The sequence below is a fragment of the Crinia signifera genome, chromosome 4 (genome assembly GCF_055691185.1).
Source record: "Crinia signifera chromosome 4, ASM5569118v1, whole genome shotgun sequence".
In the NCBI taxonomy this organism is placed as follows: domain Eukaryota; kingdom Metazoa; phylum Chordata; class Amphibia; order Anura; family Myobatrachidae; genus Crinia; species Crinia signifera.
In genome coordinates, this window is record NC_139220.1 from 150,204,964 (window position 1) to 150,228,885 (window position 23,922).

Sequence of the window (23,922 nt, forward strand, 5' to 3'; positions counted from 1 at the left end):
GCTTTGCTTTACGTCTACAGAATCCCCGTGCATTTGAAGTTTATGAACCGTCAGGTACTGAAGCCCCATAAGATTGCTTTGTGATAAAACCCGGTGGGACATAGCTAAAGTTGGACGGGGGGCATCTGATCCTGAGATCAATAAATAAGAATTAAAAAGATAAAGGAAATAAATAAGATAAAAGCCGACAGATAAGACAGCTTAAGAACCATCAACTGTAACACTGTGGAAATGCCGGGCTGGGAGAAAATAGACTGTTGACTGTATCATTGTGTGTGGCCCTTACTGTGTACAACCCTTCCTAGAGCAAGAATTCCTGGCAATCGTCGACTTTGTCCTTTTGATAACTTTTTCAAAGCTGTTTTTTTTCACGGTTTTTATTTTTTCTCTTTTTGTGGTTGTTTTTGGGTGCTCTCAATAGACTTGCTTTGCGACTTAACATTTGAGCCATTTTTTTGAGGACACTGCAACTCGCACATAATTCCCGATCGTAACCACCACTGCCCTAGCAGGACGGGTCTATCTCGGAGGAGTGGTAATTAAAGAATTACTGTATACGCTGCTATCCATTGTTAATATGCCAAAAACAGGCAATACGGCTGCGGCAGCTCGACTAGAGAGGTATGCCCGGGCACAAGGGGGAAATACATCACAGACCCCCACGACGACCCCACAGTCCACACCCTCTAAAAGCAAAAGCCCGCCACCGGCCCCAGAAATCACACTCCAACAAGTGTTAGAGGCTATAAACACCTCCGAGCACCGACTGTCCGAGCAAATAAAGGGGGTACAATCAGAAATCTCCTCAATAAAAGCTGACCTTAAAGTAACAACAGAAAGAATCACTGAAGTCGAGACGCGAATCTCGGCACTAGAGGACATAAACAATCAGTGGTTCAGTAAAGTAAACAAGATGACTTTGCAAGTGTCTGAAATGAAGTCTAAAATGCTAGATACAGAGGGCAGGTTGAGAAGAAATAATTTACGATTCGTGGGTATACCTGAAAAAGAAGAAGGAAGCGATGCGGCTAAATTTATCCTGGAATGGATGACTACAAAGTTTGGAGGGGAAGCGTTTTCTAAACAGTTTGCAGTAGAAAGGGCCCACAGAGTACCCTCCCGACCATCTCCACCTGGGTCCCCCCCACGGACACTCATTGCAAAAATTCTGAATTATCAGGACCGGGACGCTATTCTGCGCTTAATACGAGCTAAGGGGCCGCTGGAATATAAGGGTGTTAGAGTCTCTGTGTTTCCAGATTTTGCCCTTGAAGTCCAAAAGGACAGAGCAAAGTATACTGAAGTAAAAAAACGACTTCAGGAAAAAAATCTTAAATATTCAATGATATTCCCCTCCAAACTTAGGGTGATCTATAATAATGAGACTGTTTTCTTCCAAACACCGCAGGAAGCCGCTAAGTGGCTGGATAACCATGTCCCAGGGCTACGGCAACTGGCAGAGGGCTAGGTCTATCGAGAAAGCCTAATCATTTCACCAGGGAGCTCACCCGCAAACTTGGTGGCCTATATATTTTTTGTAGCCCCCAGGCTACTGGGTCTTAGTTTTTTTGGATTTTCCTCTTTTTTTTTCTCTCTCTTATTTTTTGGTTTAAAATTTTTTTTTTATTTTTTTTTCTTCTTCTGGGAGAGCTGGGGGAATAGGTATGCCAAGGAATGTGAGGTATACAGGGTGGGGGGAGGGAAGGTATGTTGTTTGTGATGTAATGTATTATATGGTACAGAAAACAATAGGAACATGGGTATATGGTTATGTATGGAGCATACTCAACTGGCAACAGAGCTTAAATCAGGGTTGGAGAAGTAGGGACAGGAGAAAGGCACGATTGGCATTATTGGACAAGGAGGGATGATTAAAATACTTACTTGGAATGTCCGGGGCTTAAATAACAAAATAAAACGCTCGCTGGTTATGAACCAGCTGAGAAAGTATGGCGCAGATGTTATTTCATTGACAGAAACCCACCTGACCGGAGGGAAACAAATGGCACTTAAGAAACCGTGGATTGGCCATGCCTTTCATGCCCCGTTTACGTCTTCCTCCCGGGGGGTTTCAGTATTAATCAAAAACACACTGTCATTTATCTGTAATAGGGTTAGTATTGACTCGGGGGGGCGTTATGTATTCTTAGATTGCACCATTGAAGCCCGACATTTCATAGTGTTGTCAGTCTATATCCCGCCCCCTTTCTCCTATAAGGTTTTGATAAAAGCTACAGAATTTGCAGCCCTATCTCCAGATACCCCGATCATATGCATGGGAGACTTTAATAACATCTTAGATCCCCAGATAGATCGGTGGAAGAGCAACTTGTCAGCTACGACAGGTAACAATATGAGCTTTGCTAACTTTATACAGGCTATCGGATGGGTAGATCCTTGGAGGGAGCGCAATCCAACAACCCTACAGTACACGTGTTTTTCCACTTCTTACCATACATTTTCTAGGCTGGACCTTATGTTGGTCTCCAGGAACATCAGCCCCTTAGTTCAGAAGATTGAACACAAACCGAGAGGCATATCTGACCACTCGCCTGTGTATCTGGAAATATTGGTAGAGAACGACCGGGGCTGCAGCTTCTGGAGACTCAATACAAACTGGCTGGGCAGCCTAGAAAGGAAAAACGACCTAGCAACCCAATGGCAAGAGTTTTGGGCGCTGAATCAGGGCTCAACTAGCGCTCCCATACTATGGGATGCCTTCAAGGCATATATGCGCGGCACATTTAGAAAAGGGTTTGCTGAATTAAAAAGAGAAAATAGAGCAGAAATCCAGGAGAAGGAGACTATGGCCCTATCTAGGGAAGCGGAATACATCACTAATAAAACTGACTCCTCCTACTTAGCCTGGCAGCAGGCGCAGAATAGTTGGTTAGATGCAGTTAAAAAAGAGAACGATAAGATCATGCTCCATAGGTCGCAAGTAAACTATAGCAACTCGGATAAATCAGGGAAATATTTAGCGTTCTTGGCTCGAGCCGAACAGCCCCATAATACCATCAGCATAATCAATGATGAGACTGGACACCCAGTAAATACCACCCCATTAATTGGGGAGGCTTTCAAAAACTATTTTGCCCAGCTCTACGCTACACGGTCAGAATATAACTCCTGGGAAATAGAGGAGTATATTAATAAGATCAACCTCCCAACATTAAATCAAGAGGATAGCATAGAATTAGAAGCCCCTATAAGCATCGAGGAGGTAAAAAAAGCTATTTATGAGCTACCGAGCGGGAAAGCTCCCGGATTAGATGGGATCCCGGCAGAAGTCTATAAAAACTATATAGAAACTTTAGCCCCCCTCCTACACAAAACCCTGGGTAGCTCGTTCGAGGAGGGTAAGGTCCCTGAGGTTATGACAGAGGCAAAAATTGTAGTGATTTTAAAACCAGATAAAAATCCAAAAGCGATGGATTCATATAGACCCATTTCGCTGATATCTTCAGAGGCCAAGATATTAGCTAAAATTTTGGTCAAGAGATTGAATCGGCATATAGCGAAATTAGTCCACCCTGACCAGACGGGCTTTATGCCCGGGAAGTCCACTTCTATAAACCTGCGTAAGCTCTATAGCCATCTTCAGCTTTTAAAAAACGGGGAGAAAGAGCCAGCGATCGCCTCACTAGATGCCATTAAAGCATTTGACGCGGTCGAATGGCCTTATCTATGGGCTGTACTCCAGGCCTTTGGGCTGGGTCCCAATTTTATAAAATGGATCAAAATGTTGTATTTTAATCCAACTGCCCGAATCGCAGTTAATGGATGGACATCCCCCGCATTTAGACTCGCAAGAGGGACAAGGCAGGGGTGCCCCCTATCGCCGGCCCTATTTGCCTTGGCAATAGAGCCACTTGCCTGCCTGTTACGGCTACAGCCAGAGCCTATGGGATTTGCATATGGCGAGCGGAGAGACACTGTTTCGCTATATGCTGACGATCTCTTAATATATCTGTCGGACCATAATAAGTTCTTGCCGATGATCCTGAATACGATCAAGGAATTTGGAGATTTCTCCGGATTTAGGATCAATTGGGCAAAATCTATTGTATTTCCGGCAGGCCCCCCAGGGAGTCAGCCAATAAGTCCCTCATATCCACTACAATGGGCAACATCTTTTAAATATCTAGGAGCTACAGTGTCCTGGGACCCAAAAGACTATATACGCCTGAATATCCACCCCCTGTTCGATTGGTTAGGGAAAAAAATAAAATCATGGAAGAAACTGCCATTGATAGTATCTGGCAGGATAAACCTGGTTAAAATGGTTGTTCTTCCCAAATTTTTATATATCATTCAAAATTCACCAATTTATCTCCCTAAACCAATATTTCGAAAACTAAACAGCATAATCTCCTCATTCGTCTGGAATGGAGCGCGCCCTAAAATCCAGTTGTATAATCTAATGAGACCAAGAGGGGAGGGCGGAATGGGGCTACCGGACATAAGGAGGTATTACATAGCAGCCCAGCTAACACAGTTAAGCGCATGGCTTCACCAGGAGGAAGATGGAAGCGATATGGCCAGGGCTCTGGTGGCGTCTTCCTCCCCGGCCAAAACTCCGCTCCATAGAATCCTACAGGGTAATATACTGGCTGCTGACCCTCCACTTGTGGTTCAGGCAATTAGAATATGGCGAGAAGCCAATAAAACGATGGAGATAGATTTTATAGATCAGGATTGTCCATTAGATGCCTTCTTATCAGACAGGGAATATAAAGACCTTCAGATCAAAGAAGCATGGTATCCCTATACTGTGACTATCCTTTCCCAGATGTATAATACAATGGGTTTCAAATCCTTTCAACAGCTGAGGGAGGAATTTGCAATACCGTGCACGCATTTTTTTCGCTTCCTACAGTTGAGGAGCGCTTTGGATGTGCACTTTCGGGGACACTCCCCCACATTTGGCGAATCCCCGATTAAATTGCTATTGAGACCCAACAATAGGAAAAAAACAGTCTCCAGACTGTACCGCACCCTGGGTAAGAAGCAATATGAGGATGGGCTAGATAAGTTGAGGGAGAAATGGGAGGTAGACGTAGGGACACTGGGGGAAGATGAATGGTCAGTGGCAAAGTCCTCTGGGGCAAAAGCCACAAATGCTCTTCGCACGCAACAGATACAATTTTACATCCTCCATAGAGCATATATATCTGCCACCACACTATCTAAGTTCGCGGGCAGAGCATCTCCAACTTGCCCGAAGTGTGGATTACTCCCGGGTACTTTTATACATCTTCTTTGGGAATGTCGGGTTGTAGCAGAATTTTGGTCTAGAGTTACTCAAACTATCGCGGATACTGGCTGTGCGAAGGAAGCCCTTACAGACAAGTGCTGTATACTAGGGATTGTTGGAGATAGAAGTCCGGGATATGAAAGATCATATATAACTAATCTTTGCTCATTGGCAAAAGTAATAATAGCTAGAACATGGATGTCCAACAAAGGACCCGATTACAATAAATGGATGGCACTTGTCAATTACACCTACAGACAAGAAAAATGTATATATATTAAACGGAATACCTTGCCCAAATTTGATAAGATTTGGCAATATTGGGTAAACTCCCCCTTTTTCCAGCACACAAATCACGATAAATAGGAATAAAATTCACATTATACTTTTTTGTAGTAAAACTAGAGATAATTTAGCAATCGGAATGGATGTGCTATGCAGCTGAATAACTTAGGATAGATTTATAAATGGTACACTTCACGGTGAATTAATAAGCCGATACAACGTTATACACATGTAAGGATGGTTAAGTAATCGTAACCACTTTTGCTCTTTATAAGTTATATAAATCTTTTTTTTTTTCTCTATTTTTTCTTTCTATATAATCATGGACACTTTATCAACTTTATAAGTCGCCTGTGCGAGTACGCGACGCACAAATACACACCTGTATGATAAAATGATCGACACTAGTGCACTTTATTATAAATATATATCACACAGGGAGAACTGAGGAGCAAAGGTCTTCCGCAAAGACAGGAGCTTAATAAGAGTCGGGGACAGCCTAAAGCCAATTAAATACTATAGAACCGGACATACTAATTACGCAGATAAATAGGTCCGTATAACAGCACAGGGCCGCAGCCTGACCAATAGAACCCATAGAAAAGCTAAGGAATAGCCCCTCCTATAACAAGCCCAACCAATGTTCTTCATCATACAGTGCAGCATCAGTCTGTAGCAAACGATTTAACAATAGAAGCTCCCTCAACGGCTCTGATTATGCCGAAACAATGTTAGCATCTATGTGCCAGTTGAATAGCGCAGGTTGTAAATAGAATTCCGCTACTCTGTTCCCTATATTGAACAATCTGAGATAATTATGTCATAAGAAGATCTGCACCAGTATATGTATGTATGTCCGAATGTCTATTTTTATTGTATTTGTATGAAATATTGAAATAAAGACTTGAAGTAAAAAAAAAAAAAAAAGAAATACTACCTTTAACTTGGTCTGATCATTCACCCCCTCTTTTTGTCATGGGAAATCACTGCTAGGAGGGTTCAGCCTGGGCCTTGGCAATCAGGTAGACAAATACTTTCTCAGCCATGGGCCTTCCAATCTATTTTATAGTTTGGTACAGAACTATTTGAATGAAAAATCTCAAGCAGACACCTCCATATTTAACCATTGGTATGCACTTAAATCGGTAGTCAGGGGTTCCGCCCTACAGATGTCTGCAAAGATTAAAAGGGATTATAAAACACAGTTTGTGAAAGCTGAGGCAGAGGTAGTTAAACTTGAATCAATACACAAAGACAGTATTTAAGTTACTGCAAAGCGCACGTGATGAGCTAAATAAGTTTTCTCTAGCTGAGGTCCAGCAGAATATTAAAAGACAACCAAAAGTTCTATGTCTTTGGAAACAGAGCAAGCTGAGAAGTAGAAGAGCCAAGTAAAAGATCCATATTATAGTTTCAGATAAGGGAAGGAAGGTTTTGGACCCAGCTGAGATAGCTAATGTGTTAGCAGCATCTTATGCCAATCTATATCCCCTTAATATAGACCCTTCTACAGACGCACCTTGGATGGAAGCAAATGAGGAATTTCTCTGTGATCTGCAGCTGCCCAGTATGTCCGCCAAGGTCTGTCTGTCACTCAACACGCCTTGACCTTAGATGAAGTTGTTTTAGAGATAGACTCCATGCCTCAGGATAAAGCTCCTGTCCCAGATGGATACCCCACCAACTTTTATAAAACATTTAAAGATGATATAGCACCAGTGCTTTTATCTGTATTTAATGAGGCATCTGGATTGCATTATTTCCCTAACAAAAATGCTTGAAGTGTAGATATCCTCAAGCCAAAATCCCCTTCCGTGGTGCAGAACTATAGGCCTATTGCCTTGCTTAATACTGATATTAAGCTATATGCTAAGATTGTTGCAAATAGACTCTGCCCTTTATTTTTGGACCTCATTAACCCTGATCAGGTGGGTTTCGTGCTTGACAGATAGACCCTGGACAATACGCGTAGGATTTTCAATCTGATTGCGCATTGTTCCAAGATGAAGGCTCCGCTGCTTCTTATGTTCTTCGATGCAGAAAAAGCCTTTGATAGGTTGCACCGGGGGTACCTTTCTGTCTTGCTGTGATTTGGCTTTATGGGTAGAATGTTGAATTCCATACATGCCCTGCCTTGTATTCATTCAGAAAAGGTATATATAAATGGATGTCTCTCATCTAGCTTTGTCATATCTAACAGTACAATGCAGGGTTACCCTCATTCCCCTTTCATTTTTGCATTCGCTGTGGAACCCCTGGCTGAGAAACTTAGAAAGACACCCTTTTGTATATCATGAATCTGGTCTCTTCCCTCCAGGCCCTTCATAAAGTTCTGGCACTTTATTCTTCTATTTCATATTACAAATTAACAGTGTGTGTGTGACCCCCCTCCTTGACACCCAATCATCCCTTATGTATTACCTCCTGCACCCCCTATTCCCATGTGTGACACCTTTTCACCTCTTCCACCTTCATCCCTGGTTTGTGACCCTCCCTGTACCACACATCCCCTGTGCGTGACTTCTTCTCCGCCCTCTACAACCTTCCTCTGCGTGTGACCCCTCCCCCTCATCCCAGTGTACGACACCTTCTTGCCCCTATCCCCCTAATCTCCAGGGTGAACTCTTGTATCACTATACCTCTGTGTGTGCATTTTGACACCATGTACGTTCCAAACATCCCCCTCCCGTATATGACATTTTGTACCCTCCTACCCCTATGTAAATGTTTTTGTGACCCCTTTTATTCCCTACTACCCATGTGTGTGTCACCTTGTACAAAGGGGGGCCCCTTTTCAAATTTTGCTATGGGGCCCAGAGAGTTCTAGTTACACCCCTGCCTGATGGTCAGCAACATGAAGACGCTGCCCCATGCAGATGAGGTTGTGATTCACTTTGGGGTCAGACCCACAGTTTGAAAACTGCTGAATTAGTGCATAGGCCTTTTTCTGCATTAAATAATGTTTTACTTACTGTAAAACAGTGCCACATTGAACTCACCAGCCAGAAGCAGGTCTATTATTTGTGTTTTATTTAAAAGTAATTTAAACTAATTACAACTTAAACCCTATCACATTGTTTCTGTTGTATGTTTTTAATGTGAAAGCATCTGGAACCAGAAGTGAAAATATGAGTTTAAATATTAAATATTAAAGTTTGAAACACTATTTTTCTGCTATAACTTCACACTTTTATCAAACTTACAAAATATTTGTTTTTTGTCTCTCCTTTTAAAATACCATTTCCCCTTGAAGCCTCTCAATCTTTTACAACATAGGACCAATGGGTTCTGCAATGTGGCGATATGTAAGTTCTCCCCCTGCTGCTAATTCCATTTCATAACCTCAGAAAATTCCTGGGTCATTATCTTTTGTTGATGTTAATTCTACTTGCCTCTGTTCAGCTTTGTGTAACTGTCACCTATCAAACAGCTACCTCCAAAGTCCTTAACAACATTTCCTCCTGGCTCTCCCATATTCTCTCCTCCCTCATTCTGTGCGACTTTCATATCCATACTGAAGCCCCAAGTGATCCCACTGCCTCTAAATATTTTTCCCTAACATCATCTTTTGATCTCTCTCAATGGACCCCCACACTCTGCCACATTAGTAACAGAAGACACCATTTCATTTTAAGAATGATTCCCAAACAAATGGGTAAAGACAAATAGAGCAACTGGAAAAGCAGGTAATAAGCTACATATGAATACAGGATGAACTGGGAGGACCCACAGTAGTATAAACTATGAATGACTATTACCTCCATTTTAGACACTCAGGGTGACATTTAATTTGGGTGTGATTGTGTATATTGTGCGATTTTTTATTTTTTATTTTTTTTTTGGGAAACAAAATGGCGATTTTGCACGTTTTGGTGAAATCGCATACTTAATAGGGTGCGAAAAGCGATGTTTTTAACATTTTTCAGGACATAATTCGCATATGGTAACTTGGCGATTTTACCACATCCAGATGTTTTCCCATTCAAAAGTATACAAATCACTTATTTAATAGGATGCAAATTTGCAATTACCATCCTAAAAGTGTCTAAAAATCTCCACTGAAACAGACCAGGTTCTGAAGGGCGAATTTGCCCCAGAACAACCTTTTGAAAATGCAGTGGGCTCCCAGCTCCCGTTCCCCTGGAGGAAGAAGAAAGGAGCAGGTGAGCCCCCCCCCCGCCTGGCATTAGCATTCCATGCACTGCCACCGCCGCACAGCTCCCCCTGGCATTACGTCAGCCCCCCCCCTGGCTGCTAACATGCCGCCAGCACCCCTCCCCCCGCGGGCTGCCATTGCCGCCAGCAAAACACAGCCCCCCCAGGGGTGCCAATGCCGCCAGCACCCCCCCAGGCTGCCAAAGCCGCCAGCACCCCCCAGGCTGCCAACGCCGCCAGCATCCCCCAGGCTGCCAATGCTGCCAGCAGGGGGGGCCCTGGGCTGCTGCAAAAGTTTTCTTCCCGGGCCGAATTGCGGTCTCAATCAGCCCCTGGGTGCTGCCAACTATGCAGTGTCTGGGCTGCAAAAATGTATGTGTGCCATAGGCGCCACTTTCTCTAAACATTTAACTCAGGTGTTAATTGCTTTGAAGAAGTTGTGGCGCACATATATCAGAGTCACACGTTGTGAGTCAAAGTGTCAGGACCTAAAAGTGGCATTGTGTCGACTTGCAGCATTTCCTAATGTGCTGGAGCCATAGACTGCAAACACATTGGGAATCGGGCACATCTTTGTCAATCGGCGTGGCCAGCACTCTCTCAATGTGCAGGTGGTATGTGATGCCAACCTGAAAATTCTCAGTAGGGTTGCAAGCTACCCAGGGAAGTGCCATGATGCCTATATTCTGCGTCACTCACCCCTCTCGGACCGCTTTCGGGACCACAACATGCCAGAGGGCTGGCTACTTGGTAAGTACACTTTTTTGTATGTAATTGTTTAGCCTCTTTGTATAGTGTAATGTTTTCATATTTACAATATGAAATAATTATTCCACTCCTGTGTAGTGGTGTGCAACTATATTGAGTACTGCTATGAATTAACCTGAGGTAACTTTAATTACAAAGCTGATGTCACTAAGGGCAACTAATGTGAATGCATGATTTACTGACCAGTAATTAGCAGCTGTACTGTTGAGCCTGTACTATACTTCCAAATTAAAGTATTTTGAAATGACCCAGTTACTTGTTGCTACTATTGTGGTGTTAATGATATGTGACATGTTAAATATGTACTTTTAAACTATTACTGTCTTTTTCCATGCATATTTCTTTAAAAGAGCACTGTGTTGTATTGCCCTTAAAAAATATATATTACACATGTTATCTTACACTGTAAACTTTAAACACCTTGATTTTTTTTGTTTGAAGGTGACTCAGGATATGGGTGTCTGCCTTGGCTCATGGCACCTCTGCGTAACCCGCAAGGCCCAGCACAGACCGCTACATCGAAACACACATTGCCACCTGCAATGTTGTAGAATGCATCTTTGGGGTGCTGAAAAGTCGGTTCAGGTGTTTGGACCAATCATCAGGTACTGTATACTGCTTTACCAGCTATAAGTAAGAGAAAAAAGTCTGTTACTGCTTTACCACCCAGCAAAAGTAGTGATGATCATCCAGGCTTGCTGCATACTACATAACATTGCCTTTGCCCAACCAACCAAGTTAAGGATAGCATTGCAGCAGTCATGGCTCCTCTCACACTGCTGCCTGTGACTGGCCATCCTCACGCCTTACTTTCGAAGGTCAAAATGGCACCTGTGCCCTTTTATATAGGGTGTGTGATGCATATTGTAGGAGACTTAGGTGGGCAAATAGGTCTAAGGGTTGTATGGCATACGGAGGCAGTCTAGTAATTCTCATTCCGGTTGGTCAGAAAATCGCACATGACTAGCTCTGGAAATCACACATTACTGGGTCACAAAATGGCACCATTTCTGGGCCACTAACTCACATTCCATTAAATAATCGATTTCAGAAGAAAAATGTGAATTCAAAAAATGCGATAAGGTCCGATTTCGGAAAGTGCCTAAAAATCGCATCCTATTAAATGTCACCCTATGTCTCCAATGGATAGATACAGTACACACACACAAATTCTAAATTTAGCAATCAGTGATGTGATCATGTAAGCATTGTAGAATATGTACAGTAGAAATGAATACCCAGGTAGCTGAGTGACAAGTGTCTAGATGCAGAGGTGAATATTGTCAACTCTCATGAGCAGGGTCCTCTTCCCTAATGTGCCCTGCCCTTCATTCTATTACTTCAGGGCCGTCTTAACTCCTTTGATCTCCCGACCAGCCACAAGGAGCACAGCGGTAAAAGACAGTTCTCCAAATGCCCTGCAGGCAAGCCTCAAGCAGGGCAGAGGAGGTAAAACTAGGTGTGGGAAGCCTGGTGGGTGGGGAAGCATGCAGCGGAGGCTAGTTGCTGCTAAAGAGAGAAGGGGGTGACCTTACAGAATACCCTTTCTCTCTCCATTTCACCCACTAACTCCATGTCATCTTTTTCCTCTCTGTCTGTGACCCCTTTTCTCTGTGTCACCCCTGTCCTCTCTGTGTCACTCCTGACCTCTCTGTGTCACCCCTGTCCTCTTTGTGTCACTCCTGTCCTCTCTGTGTCACCTCTGTCCTCTCTGTGTCACCCTTGTCCTCTCTGTGTCACCCTGTCCTCTCTGTGTCACCCCTTTTGCCTGTGTCACCCTTGTCCTCTCTGTATCACCCCTGTCATCTCTTTGTTTCCTTTTCTCTCTCTAGGTTAGCCACTATCCCATGTCACCCTTGACAGTTCTCCAAATGCCCTGCAGGCAAGCCTAAAGCAGGGTGGAGAAGGTAAAACTCGGTGTGGGAAGCCTGGGGGGCGGGAAAGCATGCAATGGAGGCCAGTTGCTGCTGAAGAGAGAAGTGGGTGAACTTAGAGAATACCCTTTCTCTCTCCATGTCACCCACTAACTCCCTGTCACCTTTTTCCTCTCTATCTGTGACCCCTTTTCTCTGTGTCACCCCTGTCCTCTCTGGGTCACTCTGTGTCACCCTTGTCCTCTCTGTGTCACTCCTGTCATCTGTGTCCTCCTTTTCTCTCTCCTTGTCACTCATTATCTCCCTGTCACCCTTACCCTCTCCATGTAACCCTTGCCCTCTCCTTTTCTCCCTTGCCCTCTCCTTTTCACCCTTGCCCTCGCTGTGTCACCCACTATCTCCATGTCACCCTTACCATCTCCTTGTCACCCTTACTGTCTCTGTGTCACTTTTACCCTCTCTGTGTCACCCATTATCTCCATGCCACCCTTACCGTCTGTGTCACACTTACCCTCACTGTGTCACCCTCAACCTCTCCTTGTAACCCTTTCCCTCTCTCTGCCACCATCACCTGCTGCTTCACCGGTCACCTACAATCTAACTGTCATACTCTGTCACCCACCCACTGCTTCCTCAGTCATCCACTATCTCTCAGATGCCATCTTCCTTGGCCTCTCTCTACCAACCACATAACCCTCTGCTTCTCCCTGTTCCCCTCTATCCTCAGAGGGGTCAGTAATGTAGTGTAGGGTATAGATGGGACAGTAGTGTAGTGGCAGGCATAGCGGGACCAGTAGTATAGAGGTGCATAAGTGCCGATTTATGTTTTGGCTGGTGGGTGCCCATGAAGCCACTCCCCCAAAATATAGGGGAGTGGCTTCATGGGGAAGGGGCGTGGCCACAAAATAATACCTATTTATATTATCACAGGCCAACTCATGTGCTCCCTGAGGTAAATTACTGAGGTGCGTGGCTCCGGAAGTCATAGGGTCCCTCCCTCAGATCTGTGCTGCTGGGCGCCCTCTGTAGTCCACTCTCTGCCCCCTCAGTCACTGGGCGCTGGGGACTGTTGGCGCTGGGCCCCGCCAAGTGCTGCAGCAGGTTGTTGCCAGTTGTGGGTGCCACCATTCCGGTCGCCGGTCGCCTATAGCCACCGGGACTGGAGGCCTGGTGAAACCATGTGCTGTGGTCAGATGGTGCCGGAGGCTGACGCGGTGATGCGGCTGACAGATATTGTGCGCTGTTGTCGGGTGCCGCCGGGACTGGAGCTGCCAATCTCCGCTCCGTCCTTCCTTCTTCTCCGCCGTCTCATGACACGCTGCCTCCGCTTCCTTCTCTCCTGCGTCACTTCCCTCCTCTGGTGCCGGCTCCTTATTCCGCCACCTTTGAGGACCTGTCTATCAAAGGTCCACAAAGGTACATATATATACATACAGCAATACGGCCGCCCGTGGGTGCTCATGAATTTCCGTGGGTGCTCAAGCCCTTGAGCACCCACGGAATCGGCGCCTATGTAGTGGTGGGTAATTTTACATATATATTAGGCAGGGGCCCCACTGCACTGCGGTTAAGATGGCCCTGTATTACTTAAACCATCTCTTAATTCCATACTCCCTTCACTGTCACTAAATTCCTTGGTTTTCTGTCACCCTAAAACTTATGCCAGTATTGTCTGCTGATGCAGCTAAGATTTTATATGTTCTACTAGTCCTATAATGTCTTTAACTAAAAGTCACTGTTTTCTTGTCTTGCTTATTTCATTATGTACCCTATAATCGGGCTCTGTGGGTCCATATGTAAATTATATAAACAGCTTTAAAATGTATTAATATTGATTATTCCTTTATTATAATCAATAAATATTATTGCTCTCTGAATAAAATAAAACAATAATTGTTCTCCTAACTATGATAAGAATAGTATTTTTACATAAGAGATTTATCAATGTTTTCTGTTTCTGTATATGGCCTCATTATAAGTGCATTGTGATTCCTATCCTGATTGACCAGCTAGCTCAAACAGCATGCTGTTATTTGATTGTATTAATTCATTCACAATATTGTAGATATTGTGATTAATTTGTATATCAAGTTACACAAGTGACTCATACTTTTTTATTTTTAACATTAAATTAGATTGATTACACCTGCATGCTTTTTGCTTATTCTGCTCCATTTAATATTTTTTTTTGCTGCACACTGTAATGCTCTTAACACATTGCCGCACACTGTATTGCCTATTACACATTGTTGCACACCACAATGCCCATTGCACATTGCTGCACACTGTTTTGCCTATTAACATTATCACATACACCATACTGCCCATTACATTATGCCACACACCATAATGCCCATTACACATTATGCCACACACGTAATGCCTATTACATATTATGCCTCCAGCAATGTTTACACATAATTCTCACTGGTATTGACCCTTGAACACTGCTCACATTAGTACCCCTAACAGAATTCCCATATTAGTGTGTGTGTGTGTGTGTGTGGTGTGCGCTCAGCTCCAATGCTGCTGGGCGGCTCATACCATCGCTGATGGTCATTTGAAATATGGCACAGGGAGTCAATTGGAGCTGGCGGTCCGGCAGCGGTCGGCTAACTTTGGCTTCTGATCCATGAGCTCTGATAGGCTGGTGGGCAGGAGCCATATTTGAAATGTCCGTCTGCGCCAAGGAGCAGAGAGCAAACCACAGAGAGCTATGGTAATGCACTGCTCCCCCAGGACCCAGCATTTTAGGCTGCAGCCTGATAAAACTAATGGTTCATTAAGCCCTGTCCCCCCCTCGGTAGTATAATTATCATACTGTATATCAGCCCCCTCCCTGTAGTATAATCAACAGCCCTCTCCTTGTGGTTGTATTAATATTAACAGCCCCCTCCCCCAGCCCATAGTATTATTAATATTAACAGCCCCCTGTCCTCTAATTTAAATTTCTGCCCCCGTTCCCCTCCTTTATATACATACATACCTACTTATAGATGGCACCAGGCAGACGATGTCCAGGTGTTTTTATGGCCTATCTTTGGCTGGGCAGCATTGACAGTATACAGCAGCCCCTGAATGGGGCCAGCCACCATCAGAAGCAGCACCAGCACCCAAGGTGATTACCGGCAGCCAGGCAGGGCAAGTGAGAGAATACAGACCCTGAGCCTCTGCAGCTGTAGAAGCAGGAACAGGATGCAACCTGGGACCACAGAGCCATATGCCCGACCACCGGCTCCGACTCCTAGCATCAGCAGCCGCCAGCGGTGTGTGCAGGCACACAGGTCAGGGCTCCCTTCCTCTCACACTTTATAATGGGGATAGGACGTCTCTCAGCACATCAATCCGCGGCAGCAGCTCCAGATCCCCAGGCGCACCCATGACAGCATCTGCAGCAATCAGCAGCAGATGCTGTTGTGGGAGCGCCTGGGGATCTTAAGCTGCTTCGTAGGTGCACACGGGGATCTGGAGCTGCTGCAGGGGATTGCTGTGCTGAGAGCCACCCGATCCCCGCTGTTACTGCACCCCCCCTGTCAACCGTGGATCCACAACAGAGATCCGATCCGTCACACCTCCCCCGCCCATGTAACATTCCATCTGTCTGCCGCCGCTTTCCCCCCTGCAGACCCCCGCACCCAGACTGCCAAAACTTAAGTAAAAGAATAAAAAAAATGAAATGCCTGCATGCAGTGCAGGCGGCATGGGCCCCATGAACTCCTTGGGCCCCGGTGCACTGCATCGTCTGCACTGGCAGTAGTTCCGCCCCTGAGTGCACTGACTTGTTTAACTATACTATGGTCAGACTGACAAGGTACAAATCCCATGTGGGTATGACAAGTTAACTAGAGTATGAAATCCACCCAACCCTATAGCTATAGTATGTGGCCAAAAGCCCCATACACACTGGGTGTTTCAGGCATCCGCCAATATTGGAAATTATATTGGCGTACTGGCAGGTTAACGATGCATTGCATACACACTGAATGATATTGTCAGTATCATTCAGTGACATCACCGGGAACCCTGCTGGGCATGCCTGCACTGATGATATAGTCAAATTGAGCTGTATACACGGACAACGGGGGTCGTTAATAATGACCCAAGGGAATATGCATCGTTCATCATTTGGAGCATACACACTAGGCGATATTATGAACAATATCGCTCAGAAGGGACAAAATGAGCAATATGATTCATTATATTGCCCAATTTGTATGCAACTTAAGCCAACAGCACCACTTATGAAGGTAACAGATATCACTTCCTAAACATTGGTGTTCTTCTCTCTTGACATGCAATCTCATAATAACCTTCACGGCATTCCCATGAAAACGCTGGGCGCTCCCATATAATTCTGCGATGACGTGGGTGCTGGGGGCGGGCAGCTGGCATCACTGGATGTCAGCTGCCCACCCTCTTCAAGTACAAGGAAGCCGCAAATCTAGGACACCAGAGAGTGTCTTAGATTTGCATGCACCTTTAAAATCATTCAATGGTTGGCAACCATCGAATGAGTTCCTCCCGGCCAGCAAGCTGTGAATGGATGTTTATGCCAATCATCCATTTGCACACGTGTAGGGGGGGGGGGCATTTGGGCAGGAAGCGGGCAGCACTTAAATTTTGCAACTTTGTGTGTGAACTAGAATGACCTCCTAAGTGTGATCTTTAAACTTAATTAAGACTTTTTTTTGTTTTGATGAAAAGACCATCTATTTTTACATGTAATTTGGGGCTGTTATACAGATATTTAAGAGAAAATTTTCCTTAAATGTAAATGCCAGACTATTTTACAACTCGTATATATCATTTTTTGCATTTAAGTAAAATGAACCTCTTTTGGTTAAATTGTAGGCTGCTAAGTTTGGTTTTGCTGTGATGCGGCTACATCTATGTTCAGCAGGGGTATAATTATATAGTTATAGTCTGCTCTGGCTCCATGAATCCAACAAGTTGAGGCAAAGATTCTGCAGAGCATCACTCACCGGCTAGGGAGTTTGAAAGCCACATAGAGGCAATTGGCCCAATGCCTTCATGACATTTCTTAGTGGCATGATCTTTTCAGGCTACAATGCCATAGCTGTTGGTCGCCCCTCAGCCAGTTCCATCCATCTCAGTGCCAGTGTCGCCATCTACACACCCATCTTTGTCATCTTTACATTTACAGCCTCCAAGTAACTTTGATGGCTCTCCCAAGCTATTTAGAGGCTTTATTAACAAATGTGAGGTCCACTTCTCCTTGAAAAAAATCCAACTTCTCGACGGACAAGGCTTCAGTGACTTATGTGGTATCACTCTTCTCGGGATCAGCACTAGACTGTGTATCTCTTTTATGGGAAAGAGCTGATCCCTTGCTTTCCAGTTATCCTGACTTTATAACCTAATTTAGGAGGATTTTTCATGAGCCACAGAAGTGTAGCGCAATATATGATACAATTCCAAAAGCTTGCTTCAGGTGTTCAATGAAACAAAAAAGCACTCATATCTGTATTCTTATGCGGTCTTTCTGAAAGGATTACCATCAAAACTCTCAGATATACTGTAATCTCCCTTTGTAATATTTTAGATCTACGTTTTAGAGAGAGAACTTGAGGAGAGTCAGCAAGATCATTTCTGGGTCCTTCCTTCATCTCGGCCCATTCCTCCTTCTCCACTGCCAACCCCGAAGAGCCCATACAGATAGATCACTGACGCTGTTTCAGAGAGAGGAGACTCTCTAAAACAGCGTCAGAGAGGACAAAGTCAAAAAAAAAAAAATCAAGCCTTTATTTCTGCTCCCCTTCTTCAACAACCAGACACCAATCTACTGTTTTTACTAGAAGTTGTTGCATTCTGGCAGTTAAAACTGTTCTCTCTCAAAGGTCCATTGAAGGGAAGCTTTCCCCATTTGCATCCTTTTCAAGGAAGTTTTTGCCAACTGAAAAAATGATCCAATTGGAGAGGAAGAACTGCTTGCTCTTAAGCTTGACTTAGAAGAGTATCATTGACTTCTGGAGGGTGACAAATTCCCAATCACCATTCACAAAGATCAAAAAAACTATTATATCTACAGAATGCACAATGTTTTTATATTGTAAAGTGCAATGGAATATGCTGTGCTATATAAAAAAAAAACTGTTAATAAATAAAATAATAAATGTTTTAACCCAATATTATTCTTCAACCAATTTGACTTTCATTTATCTTTTAATCCTGGCACTTTAAATACCAATACTGATGCTCTCTCTAGATCTCTATATTCAGAACAAGAAAAACCTGAAGAAAATCCTATTTTGAGTCCCACTGTTTTTGCCAACATCAATATTTCATCAGTACCTCATAGGAAAACCTTTCTCTTCTGTCTGTGGTTAATACACTGGGCTCATGCTTTCAATTTTCCAGTCACATGAGAAGTAATAAAACATTGGCATTCATTAGACATGATTATTAGTGGCCCTTAAATGAAGGCTGATGTAAAATAATTAATTCATCCTGCATTTGATGTACCCAACATAAAATATGTGACCATAAACCCACAGGAGCTCAAACCTTTGTCTATACTCACATGCCCTGTCACATTGGGTGTGGTATGGAGCTCCGACAGGGAGGATCCCGACGGTCAGTATCCCGGAATCCTAACTGCCGGTGCTCCAACAGGGGGGTGAACGCAAAGTAGCCCCTTGCAGGCTAGCTGCGCTTGCCAAGCTGTGGGCTCGATTGCTCGCCACAGGTTCTATTCTCCCTCTACGGGGGTTGTGGAAACCCACAAGGCAGAATGGCCCCTGTGAGTCGATATTCTAATGTCGGGATACAGACTGTCAGGATCCCCCCTGTTACATCTTGGTAATAGTGGATCAATTCTCCAAAATGGCTCACTTCCTGCCACTAAGCGGGTTGCAAACAGTTCCTAAATTGGCTCAGTTGTTCATTTCTGAAGTCTTCCGCCTTCCTACAGGGATCATTTCTGATTGAGGTGTTCAGTTTGTGGAAATAAGCTCTTGTTATTCTTTACAAGTAAAAGTAAAATTCTCTATCACTTACCACCCTCAAACTAACGGTCAAACCAAAAGGATTAACAAAGATCTGGAAGCATTTATTTGGTCATATCTCTCCTCATCATATGATAATTGGTTTGAATGGATACACTGGGCTAAGTTTGCACATAATAACTTACCATTCTACATCCCAAACAACTTCTTTCTTCACGGTTTATGGCCTTTATCCTCGAGTACCAGAATTTCAAAGTCTTCCTGTCTTTAATGTGAAAAAATTTGCAGATGATCTTAGTAGACCCAGTTTTAAATGTAGCGACAAAGTATGGATACCAGAGCAATGCTTTTCACAGGCAGTCTGTGGTTATGTGTCCTGAGCTGCCTTTTGCTGTGTTACAGTGTTTGGACATCTTTTGGATTTAATATTTTCCTGTTCATCTATTCTTCTGTCATCCAGTCCAGTCCGCCTGATAATTCCCTGGTTCAGCAGCGTAACTATAATTTTGGCGCCCCCCCGCCGATAATAAAACACGCGCCCCCCCCCTCACCCTCACCCCCACTCCGGACGCCGATGCCCCCCCAACCCCCCATCCCCCGCATACTTACCTGTATTCGCTGCGCTGGTCCCGGCTCCCATTCTGGCTTCATTCTGATATGAAACACGGACCATCACAAAATGGCCGCCCCCATACAGCAGACAGTTTCAAAGAACTGGCTGCTATATGGGGGCGGACATTTTATTGTAGCCCGTCGCAATAGCAGAATGAAGCCAGGGGAGCCGGGACCGCCGCAGCGAATATAGGTAACGCTGCGGGGGATGGGGCATTACGATAGCACCGCAGCCCCCCGGCGCCCGCACTTACCCAGCGCCTCCCCGCGACCGCGGGGGCTGCGGTGCTGTAGTTACGCCAGTGCCCTGGTTCCAGTTTATTCTCCAGCCCTTCAGTTCTCCATTTATTTGGCCTAGTCCATATGGTAATCTTTTGGTTCCAGTATATTCTCCAATCATTCCGTTGTTCAGTTACCTGGTCCAGTCTATCTGGTATTTCTCCAGTTCCAGTATATTCTACAGTGTTTTTAGTTTTCCAGACTTTCCTCTGTTCCAGTCTGGTGTGCCTGCATAGTCCCTACATCATAGAACCTACATCAGAGTAGAGTGCCAAGGCAGGGGGCTATGAACCACAAGTTCTGCAGAAGTGCATACCTCCTTCCGGGGGTTACTGGTGAACACCCCATGTTAGACTTCACTCCTGGGTTACATCAAGCTCTGCCACTAGTTAATGAGTAAACATTGTCAGGCCCACATTGTTCCAACTGCAGAACAGCCTCTACTGAGGCACGAGGATCATTGTTGGATCCACAAAATCCCAAGTCTGTGATACTTTAAATGTACTTTACTGTATGTATTGCACCTACTTCTATGCAGTAATTACCACATCTTGTACCTTGACCAAAATTGGGCTTTTTGTTACTGTAGTAACAAAAATCACATGTAAGAGCTCTATTGTTTTTAAAAATAATGTATATGTTTCCTCACATCCTAAGCAAATAATGCAAAATGCAATTCTTATTCAAAGGTGTTTTTGTTGTTTTGCTACTTATGTACAATTATCTTGTACTATCTTTAAAAAAAAAAAATTCTATATAAAAAATAGTTCCTTAAAGTAAAATCTCCAAAACTACTTCATTGCACATGTCTAATATGTCACAAAATAATAAAGAGATTGAAAACAGCCACATAGTAATAGATTGTGGAGAGAGAGAGAGAGTGAGAGGAGATTTGTGATTGTAACACACTTTGACAGCCACATTTGACTGCAGAAAGAGCATCAAACGTCAGGCTTGGGGCATATGGTGTTACCTTCTGCTGGCATAACTCAAAAATAGAATGACACAACTATAATAGGTCACTATAAACACATGTTAATTCAACAATAAATAACTATTTTGTTTGATGTGAAAGACTCTTTATTTCTGCTAGACATGAACTATTGTTGTCCCAAATGCTATTTGTGACAGGTAACTTTTTTTGATTTGCCTAGTTTGGGCATTAGCTCATTTTGAGGCCAAAATGGCAAAATGTGCATATAATTTGGATTAACCATTACCTCAAAATGCGACATTTTGTAATAACTAGTATGAAAAAGGACCCAGCAAGGGGTCCAAAACGCGTCGGTGGAGGTGACTGGCAGATATCCTTGAGGCACTTACCTACGTACTGGAATGCTGTATGTGACCCGGGATCCATATTTGCACTGTTCCATGCCTGTTTGAACTGTCTTTACACAACAGTTCATTACCATCTGGTAAATATACCTCATTGATCTCATGCACTACGTCACTTTATTGTATGCTCAGTATTGATGTATGGAATTTTTTATGCATTGTTTTTATATGCTCATGTCAATTAAATACAGTTTTATGCAATGATCTTTTAATCTTGTTTTTACATGATACATCGATCTGATATTGTGACATGATTCGCATATGAGGAGGATAACCCTTTGAATGACTCCAGAAGGGAAGTAACCTTTTTTGTTTACAAGTGCTGGTTGAAGGGAATACTCATTCACCCTTTTCAATTGTATATGTTTGGGGGTATTGAAGAAACACCCCAGAGTGTTTTTATCCTAGCAGCTTGTTTTGTTTGCGCACTGTGGTGAACACCATATTACCTGCATTCAATAGAAATGTACCCCTCATTCTCAAATTGTCCAGTAATGCAGAAATTGGAAAAAATCTATGCAAAGACAATCCCATCATAAACACTCCAGAAGTAGTATACATACAGTAGCCTCTCTTTCTTCTCCTTCCCTGTCATGAGTCTTTTTTTTAGTAAATCTTCCAGTAAGCCAAATATGAAGGTGTACAGTTGACAATCTCTGGAAATATGCAACAAAATTGACTTAAAAATGATTTACTATGGAAGAGTTTGTTCCAATGTTTCCTATTCCTAATCCTGCTGTGTTATCCACAAATGCTGCGACTTCATAGTGTAGATGTCTTGAAATTTTCAGAAATACTGGGCCTTATTCTGGTTCACTCCTTCTGGCAAATTCCTTCTTAGATGTATAAAACCATGTGCACTGCTGGTGGGGTAGATGTTACTTGTGCATAGAGAGTTAGATTTGGGGGGGGGGGGGTTACTTCAAAGTGAGATCTATATTGCAGTGTAAAAATAGAGCAGTTCATATTTTCCCTGCACAGAAACTAAATAACTCACCCAAATCTAACTCTCTGCACATTTTACATCTGCCCTCTGCAGTGCACATGGTTTTGTCCATCTAAGAAGGATTTTGCCATGGGAAAAAGGTAGAGGGTAATGAAGAGAGGCAGTGGGTGAAAAGGAGAGGGTGACATGCAGTGGGTGCCAGAGAGAGGCAGTATGTGATATGGAGGGGGTGATGGAGAGAGGATGACACAGAAAGATGCTGTGGTTTATAGGGAGTGTGTTACAGAGAGAGGCAGCAAGTGATAGAGGAGGTTATTCTGATCGTAGCGGCCAAACGTGCGTACGTTCACTATTAACGTACGCTATCCGTACGCGGCCGTTGGGGTTAAGTCCACCCACAAATCAGCCGCATACGTACGGCCAGAAACAACGTCGAAGGGGAGTGGCGTACAATTGAGCGTACGCCAACGTACACGGACGGACCAGCCCTTACACTCCGACAACTGGCGTACAATTGAGCGTACGCCACCGTTTACGGACGTCTCTCGTCCGTCTTCCCACCGACTTCTTGCGGCTATCTGAGCGTACGCCAGCTTGCACGGACGGGTCCCTATTGTTTTCAATAGAAAACTCAGCTTATGTCACCGCTCGTGAGAGTGAGCGTACGTCCGTGTACGCTGGCATACCCTTCACATATATGGACCTGCAAATCTTGCCTTTCAACTATAATTATGAAAATTAATTAATTGATTGAATTAATTAATGTGCAAAATAGTGGGCATGGGCTTAAAACATTGCTGAAACATCCTTTGTAGGTGTTAGATGTGGTTTATGTTATTGTATCATAAATACAAAACCTATGTTTGTATTAGAGTGAACACGTTGACACATGTCGACTTGTGTAGATTGAGTGTGCTACTGTGTAAAGTCTATGAAAGCACGTAGTGAATGTGTCTAACTGTTTAACAAATACCTACCTTAGCATATATAAGCAGGTCTTAAAAAGATTCGTACCTTAAATTAAACAAACCTTTAAATGTAGAGAAGTATAGAAAGATAAGCTTCCAATGTGTTTGAGTGCTGTGTGTGGCTTGCAGGTAGTGAAATCATGGTTTGGAATTAATAGACTGAAGCATTGCTTATTACATTCAGGTGTATGTGTTTGAGTAGTAATCAGCGTAAATTAGCAAACCCAGGCGCACGCAGGCATGCGGTATCTGTAGGGGTGGTCTGAGCTGGCGGTTGGCGGCCGCCTGTTTTGTGTCCGAAATGAACGGTGCTTTAGGCGATCGTGCGGTAGTAGCACCGCTCATTTTTGGTGCACACCCCCGTGTACGCCCATATTTACGCCCATTTTCCCTCATTATTTCGGCCGCTCCCCTCAACACGCCCCTATGCCGCCCCCAATGCCCGTACACTCGCGTACAGGTTTTTTCGCACGGA

At 43.9% G+C, this 23,922-nt stretch overlaps 1 long non-coding RNA gene across 1 annotated transcript in view; it reads left to right on the forward strand.

Moving 5' to 3' along the window:
* Positions 1-22,326, forward strand: part of LOC146072441 (uncharacterized) — a 41,062-nt gene extending 18,736 nt beyond the window's left edge. Inside the window, exons 3-4 of the long non-coding RNA XR_014473129.1 lie at positions 8,796-8,847; positions 21,445-22,326. This is a non-coding gene — a long non-coding RNA (uncharacterized LOC146072441). The remainder of the gene's footprint in view (positions 1-8,795; positions 8,848-21,444) is intronic.
* Positions 22,327-23,922: the final 1,596 nt, after the last annotated feature.